The sequence below is a fragment of the Candoia aspera genome, chromosome 3 (genome assembly GCF_035149785.1).
Source record: "Candoia aspera isolate rCanAsp1 chromosome 3, rCanAsp1.hap2, whole genome shotgun sequence".
NCBI classification, from domain to species: domain Eukaryota; kingdom Metazoa; phylum Chordata; class Lepidosauria; order Squamata; family Boidae; genus Candoia; species Candoia aspera.
Genome location: NC_086155.1, coordinates 163,297,677 through 163,306,213, shown reverse-complemented (window position 1 = coordinate 163,306,213; position 8,537 = coordinate 163,297,677).

Here is an 8,537-nt window from a genome sequence, read left to right as displayed (position 1 = left end):
CAGTCCTCAATAAGTAAGCAATACAATCAATCAGGTCCACCCAGGCAGTAGAGGAAGACTAGGCAAGGCTGCAGGATCAAGATCCAATGGAGACTGAGGCAACACAACTAGGCAGAACTTGGCTAGACCCCTCAATGACGCACCAAGACCCAGGGAGGCAATTGTGTGTGACAAGAAGGAGACGAGATGCTGGGCTCGATCTTGGCATGGAGTCTGGGCAAGGTTTGACTAATTCTGGAAGGCAGGACTTGGTTCTGGAGGCTATATAGGACTTGACTGAAGCAGCAAGGCAAGAGATGGAACTCGGAGTGGTAGTAGACTGGACTGGAGTGACGAGGCAAGGCTTGGATCCAAAAACAAGGCAGGACTTGACGACAGCAGAACGAGATGAATATCTGGACGTGGAGCTAGGCTGAACTGGAATGACAAGACTGGACTTAGGAGCAGAGGCAAGACTGGACGAGACTGAGGTGGCAAGACAAGACTGGGAACTGGAAGCAAGACTGGGCTGGACTGGAGTGGCAAGACAAGACTTGACAGGGTTAATGATTTTGGTAATAGGAAAAGGTCCTATAAATTTAGGTCCTAACTTTTTTGAGGGTTGAGGAGAATGGAGAAAATCAGTGGAAAGATAAACTTTGTCCCCAGTTTTCATGGGCCATTCAGGACAGCATTTGCAATCTGCAAATTCTTTATAGTCTTTTGAGCTTTGGTCAGGGCTTGTTGAATAATTGGCCAAGCGACCAGTCTGCTGCAGAGCAATTTTCAGGTGGAGAGAGTGGTAGTTTGGGGATAGGGACAAAATCCTGGCCATTAACTACTTGGAAGGGGGTGAGTCTAGTACTTGGATGTACTGCATTATTATAAGCGGCCTCAGCAAAGGGAAGGAGGTCAACCCAATCGTCCTGCTGATAATTAATGTAGCAGTGGAGGAATTGCTCATGAGTAGAATTAGCCCATTCAGTCTATCTGTCCATTTGCGGATGGTTCGATGAACTTAATGCTTGTTTGGTGCCAAGTAATTTTAAAAAAGATTTCCAGAACTTTGAAGTGAATTGAATTCTGCGGTCTGAGATCACACGTTCAGGACATCCATGTAATCAGTACAAGTGTTGCAGAAACAGCTTCACAAGTTGGGGAGCTGTAGGTATCTTAGTGCATGGTACAAAGTGAGCTTGCTTGGAGAACAAATCTGTAACTACCCAGATGGCTGTCTTGTTTTTGCTTTCAGGTAAGTCCACAATAAAGTCCATGGCAATCTGTTTCCATGGTCTAGAAGGGTTAGCTACACGTTAGAGAAACCCTTGAGGTTTTCCACCTTTCTCCTTAGACCAAGCACAAATAGGGCAGCTAGCAACATAGTCTTTGACATCCTTTCGTAAAGTGGGCCACCAGAATTGGCGGCATATTAAGTGCAAGGTTTTGACAAAGCCAAAATGACTGGCCGTTTTATCGTCATGGGAGCATTGTAAAATTTTGGCAGGTAACGACTTGGGGATATACAGTTTCTCAGCAAAGTACCAGAAGCCATTTTGTTCAGGTAAGGTAGATTTATTATTTTGTAACCAAGTATTAGATTGGAGAGCCACTCGCAACTCTTGTTGCAACTCGTTATGCACTCTTACTTTCGCCACCGCAGTTTGACTGCGAGTTATGGCAGCTAGCCCCAGCTGTGTGGAAGAAAAAGCAGTATCAATTATCTCTCTTTGTTGGCTATTGTGCTGAGGAAGGTGAGAAAGGACATCTGCTAAAAAAATTTTCTTGCCTGGAAAATAAGAGTGAAATCGAACCAACTAAAAAATTGAGGCCACCGGAGCTGCTTGGCATTTAATTTTCTAGGTGTGCGTAAGGCTTCTACATTTTTATGATCAGTCCAAACTTCAAATGGGTGTTGAGCTCCTTCTAGAAGGTGCCGCCAGGCTAAAAGGGCTGATTTACAGCAAAAGCTTCTTTCTCCCAACATGCCATCTGTGCTCAGGGTCAGTGAATTTATGAGACAAGTAGGCGCAGGGATGCAGCGTGCCGTGAGGGTCTTTTTGTAGGAGCACTATCCCCAACAACAGGACAAATCTAGTCCCAAAATTTCTTTGCTTTTTCACACATCCACCAGAGGTGGTAAAAAGTTCCTTCTCCCTGTGAACATTTCCAGCAAACATTCGTTACATTCTTAAACATTTTCAGTAACTTGTCAGGTATTAGGTACCAGCAGTACATTATTTTATTTAAAAATTCCTTTAAATTATAATTTAATGTAAATTTTAAACCTTTTGTCCACATTTTTCCCATTGTTCCATCATATCACCCAAAATTTCTAGCCCATTTAACCATACACTCCTTGACTTCTTCATCTTCCAAATTCATTTGTAATAGCATCTTATACAATTTGATCGTAATATGTTCATCACTCATACAAAGTTGAGTCTCAAGGCAAGTTATTTCATTTACAACTCTATAATTCTTTTTATCTGATAGTTCTTTTCTGTAGCTCTGTTTCTTTCATTTTAATCTGGTCCAGGACCTCCTATAGTTTTTGTTGAGTTTTTTTTTCTTAAGAATAGAATTATGATAGATAAAATGTCCCCTCATAACAGCTTTACTAGTATCCCACACAGTCTTCAAGTCTACTTCTTTATCTAAATTGATGTCAAAAAAATCTTTTAACTTCTTACAGTCTTCCACTACCTCCTCTTTTTGCAAGATAGATTCATTTAGTCTCCATCTATATGATCTACAAGTTCATTTTATTAACATCCTAACAGAGTTATGATCAGAAAAAGTCCTTGGCAATATATCTACTTTGGAGATTTTGTTCACCAAATCCTTCAAAACCCAAATCATATTAATTCTAGAAAAAGATTTATGTCTCTCTGAGTAAAAAGTATAGTCTTTTGCTAACCCATTTTTGTATCTCCAAGAATCCACTAATAACAAATTATCCATCAGGTCAAAAAAGATTTTGGTAATCTCCCTTGTTTTATTTTAATTTGTTTTTCAGATGTTCTGTCAATTAATGGAGAAATAACTCCATTCCAATCCCCCATCAGACATCAACTTTGGTATGAAAAGGCTGACAAGTCACTCAAAAGTTGTGTAAAAAATTTACTGTTACTTTTATTTGGAGCATATAGTCCCACAATAATAGTTTTTATTCCACAAAGTTCAATTTCAACTGCTACATATCTACCATGCTCATCAGTCAATAGTAAACATGGCTTCAAATATGGTTTAATATATAATACAAGTCCATTTATCTTCTTTATATTTGCTGAAGTAAAGTCTTGTCCCAAATTTTTATTTATCAAATATTTTGTATCTTTTTTCTTTACATGTGTTTCCTGTAGACATATCATATCACATTTCAATTTGTTCAAATAATGAAAAACTTGTTTTTCTTCTTTGAGGAGCATTTGCCCCATTTATATTCCACATGAGACAATTTAAAGCCCACCGGGACTTCCAGTGGGGATTAATGGCAGAAGACCGATTCTAGACAGCTCTGAGGCTAGATCGACAGCGCGGTGTTTAAATGGGGGCTCAAGCAAGATTCTGAGCCCTTAACTATTCTCTGGGAAGGAGGAAAGCCAGGAATCGCTCCCCAGGTCTTCTGGACAGCTGCAGCTTACTGGAGGGTCGCAGAAACGATGATCGATTGGTAAGTAGGACAGCTGAGAAGCGGGAGAAACACCTTGTCCCAACTGCGGCTGAAGCCCTTAAAGGGACACTAATTCTGGCCACCCCATTCTTAATTCACTTTGCTGCTTTACTTATTGAACTTTAAGAGGCTACTTTCTCTTGGTGGATCTTTCCTTATTTTTTGGGATTTATTTTCAAGTGTGTTTTGCCTACTTTAACGGATTAATAGTTGAGCAAGAAATCTAAAAGGTATAGTATTTTTTTGAAATTCTTATTTTTTTTAAAGAGGATAAAATTGTTCTCGGACTCTTATTTTTGTATTTTATGGAAAAGACTTTGTAATTAATTAAGAGATTTTGCTGGATCTGAGACTGAAACTATTTTTAGAGTGCATAAGAAAGTTTTGTTGTGGCTATTTTTTAAAGCTGTGATTGGACACTGTTTCAAAATACTGATGTTGCAAGGCTTTTGTTTTAAACATTGACACTGGGAAGCTCATATTTCAACCCAAGGCTTGTGATTGGATAATTTCCCCTATTTATCAACTATAGACTTCTTCCCTCCTGTAATTATGTTTGGACACTAGATGGAGCTACAGTAGTAAAGTTTAAAGTATTTGGATTTTGGAAATACTGGGAGATTGAAATTACACAATCCCTGTATAATTTTTTTTATATATAAAAGGAAAGGAGGAATCATGACTACTAGGAAGCAAGTAAGGTGTGGGTCTGGTGGACCTGCTGATTTGGACTTCATAAAATTGATGTTTGAAGAGTTCACATTAAAAACCACACAATTGATTGCCCAATCTTTTCAAGATTTGAAAGATCAGGGGGATAAAAGATTTGTTGAATTTGAGAAAAGATTTGATCAGAAATTGGAAAACGTGGAAATGAGATTTGAGGGAGGAATCAAAAAGGTTGATAATAGAGTTGATGCATTAGAAAAGGGAAGAGAAAATGATTTGGACAGAATTGCATTATTGGAACTGAGAGACAAGGAATTTTGTTTAAGGCTAAGGGGGATCCCTGAAGAAACAGAGGAAAATCTTGAAGATAAAATTACACAGACTTTGGCAGCTTTGATTGAATGGAAAGAAGATAAAATGATAGAGGAAACAGAAAGTTTTCTGGATTAATTCAAGATATGCAGATATTAACAAGAAACCAAGAGATGTACTGGTTCAGTTTGCTAGGAGAAGAACGAGAGATTTGGTCCTTCAAGCTCATTTTGATTCTAAACTCAGTATTGAAAGTGTGGATATAAGTGTTGAAACAAATTCCTGTAAGAATATTGAGAAAGAGAAAAGAATATACTTTTTTGACAAAGTATATTAAGAAAAACAAGATTCCTTTTTGTTGGGAGAAATTGGAAGGGGTGAGTTTTACCTTCCAACAACAAAGGTTTAGATTAACTTTAACCCTCAAGGCCAAGGAATTATTGACTAAATACAGAGCCAGGTTAGACCAGGAAACATCTGAGTCACAAGGTAGGAGCCATACCCTACAAGCTGAAGAGACTGCTGCTACATCACAGAACTGGTGAACTAAATTTATAAAGATGGCTTTAAATTGTCTCAATTAATTAACTGATTTTGAAGCACAAATACCTCTGGATATATTTCTACATTCTATCCTCAATTTCTCACAGGATAATATGCTGATAGAAGAATAGTCTGTTGGATCATCTCTTTAAAAAATTCCCATTTAAAGATACATAGATCCAGAAGAAGATCACATTTGTGATGCCATAGTATGTTGCCTCATTCCAAAGCAGTTCTCATTTACAGTTAAAACCAATAGAAATTTAAACCAAGATTAATTTCTAGTTTCAATTCCTATTACTGATATCTGAAAAGACTGCTGTTCCAGATTGGGTCACACATATAAGCAGAGAAAAAAATGAGTGTAATTGAGAAGCTAAACAGAACCACTAAAAAGCCAGAATGTTTTCATTTCACTTGTTAACAACTTAATCACTTCAACGAACCATGGGTAAAATATTAAAATTCTGGCTCCATTCATTGGGCAGAGGACTATGGATTATTGGATGATGTGTATGTGCAGTAAAAAAACACTTTTAAGCTATCTTTGGGATTATTGGTTCAGAAGGATGACGTAAATGTTTTAAACATGTTAAATAATAACAATAGGAAACCAGCCATCAAAAGTGACTCATTAAATAGGAATAGGAATAAACAAACTTCACCTGTATGGAATTGATATAAATTATTCTAACTAGCAACAGTGCTTTTCAACTGAAAATTCATGAAGTGCACAAGGTGTCCCCTAGCATCTGGTGGTACAACATTATGTGACTTCTGTTATCTTTGTCTCTAGACTAACAACGCTGTGAGCTATAGTAATTGATGCTAATTTATAATATACTGTAAGAAGCCCCATATTGAGAACATTACGGGAATGAAAGAGTTCTGGGAAAGCATATGAAAACATAATTTTGTGCATTATTTAGGGAGAAATTACCATTATAATTTCCACAGTGTGACAATCAGTTTTGTTAACATACAATTCTGCAGAATAGATTTTACAATTAATATTTCAGGGAAAACATACCACAGCTATCGTGATTGCTTCTGTGCATCTGCCACAGTGGGAAAGATATATTCATGGCATAAAAAAATTAAATAGAAAAATATGGCCCATACACAAATTTTTAGAGGGAGGGAGGGAGCCATTCCTTCACTTGCAGCATGTTAACAATGCTGAATGATATCAGGTTCTGCGCAAATTTACTTGTCTTTTAATTTAATTTAATTTTACTTGTCTTGTATTTTTCTTCTTTATAACTTGAAACCAATTCAGCTATTGATTTATGCCAGGATAACTGTTGTCTCTGGTCTATATGTGGTCCTCAAATCCTTTTGGTAACGAAGTTGGCATGCTTCAAGCCCCATCTCTTAAAGAACGTAATCTTGTGAGACCCAGATGTGAGTCCCTGTTCCTGTTCCTGCTCTCTGAAACACTAACCCACCCCTACCCCACCCCACCCCTGAGATTCTCATCTCCCCAGCCTGCCTGTAATGAGCTCTGAAAACCTGGCTCTTTCCAGTGTCACTAGACTAGAATGAGACATATACCCATAAGTGAGGCTGAGCTGGGCTGTAAATTGTGGTGATTTTCTTCCTTGATATGGCCACCTTATTCTTGTTCTAATTGTTAATATTGCTTTTAACCTTTATTAGCCACCCAGAGTTGTGCAAGAGCATGCAGCCACAAAAATTGACACTATTGACATTTATTGTTGGGATATTGTTGTCTTGTTCTTATTGTTGTATGCCACCCAGAGTTGAATTTCTGTGAGATGGGCAGCCAGAGAAATGGTTAAATAAATACTGTAAAGTGGTTGCCCAGCCCTGCTGTCTTGGGGTCCTTCCTGTTTATTCTGCGAATTTGGACCCTGGAACCCCAAAGTCTTATCCTGACAGTATACTGATGGTAAAGAAGAAAGAATATACTCCACCATGATACTCAGGGAGGAAGGAATACAAATGTGATTAATAAACAAGACTGTTTAGAAAAAGGCAAGCTAGCCTTAGTAGCTTTTCAGTCTTGAGGGAAGTTAGGCAAGAAAGGGTGATACTCCGTTTTATTTATCTGTGCATTTGTTCAAGTGTGAGATTCCCTTCAAAAAATAAAGTCAGATCCTTGATTAGGGTTGTGTCACTTGCTCCCATTAGTGTGGGCTGCTGAGCATGACATGTATTTTTTTATTCCAAAAATATCTGTTTGTGAACTAACGTGATACAGAGCAGAATCAAAATTTAATATCGCTGTGACTGCCACTTGCTTCATTATTACCTTCTCAGAAGATCTCTGAGGCATGAATATGTTTGCAAATGTGCACTGTTGCTTGGTAGTTCATTTTTTTATATTAGGACATTGAGGCTCATATTTCAAGTACTGTCCTTTAAATATTCCACCCAATATCCAGTGCAAATCATAAATATCAAATCTGAAAAATCCAACCATGACAAAAAAAACCCCCATAAATGGAATAAACTCGTGGCAACTTTCCTTGTTGATATCCCTTATATACAATAAAATATAGTAAGAAGGAAAGCTCTAGTGCACCTCCCCTCCAACTGTTTTCCGGAACAAGATGACATTCATAAACTATTATGCCAGTGGCAGCACAAGCCAAAGGAAGTTGGGCAGGTTTGATCACATTAAAATCCTTTGAATGGTACATAAGCACCAAACTTAATTACACTTCCTCAGAAATAAGCACCATTGAAAATTGCAATGTTCAGGGCATGTTACACTCCCCAGGGATTTCAACAGTTTAAATTTTCTACCTTTCTTTGGAATGCACCCAATTTGTGTAATTTTTAAAAACAGATCACTCTTCATGAAAGAGATGGTGTGGGGGAATTGTGTGCATTTCAAGTTGCAAGTTCCTGCTTGGACTTTTGAGATAGTGCTGAAGTAGAAATAGTAAGTACAGTCAGCTCTTGTTTTAACATTCAGTGTGTGTGTTGGAGGTGTCTGTTAATGGCGAACAGGAGTTGTTGACTCCAAAAACACCCACTCAGGCTGCAGCTGAGGGCTAGAAGCAGCACAAGCTGCAGGCATTTGTGTGCTATGACTGCAACCAAAGACAACTCAGTGGCAGGGCCATGAGACTGCTCTGCACAAACCTGGCAATGCAGCCTGCTAAGGACTGTGCTCACAGCTGAGAGGCCAGGTAGAGGCCTAGGATCAGACTCTAGGAGCACTGGAGCCTTAAAACTAGCATTTCCTCACTTGAAACATATAAACAAAAGCCATTTTTAGGGAGGCTGTCAGAATGGTATATTCAGTCCACTTTCACTCTGAGAGAGAGAGATGTGACATTATGTCATGTCCCTGTGAACAAGGTTTTATATGACTTCCATCCCCTCTCAC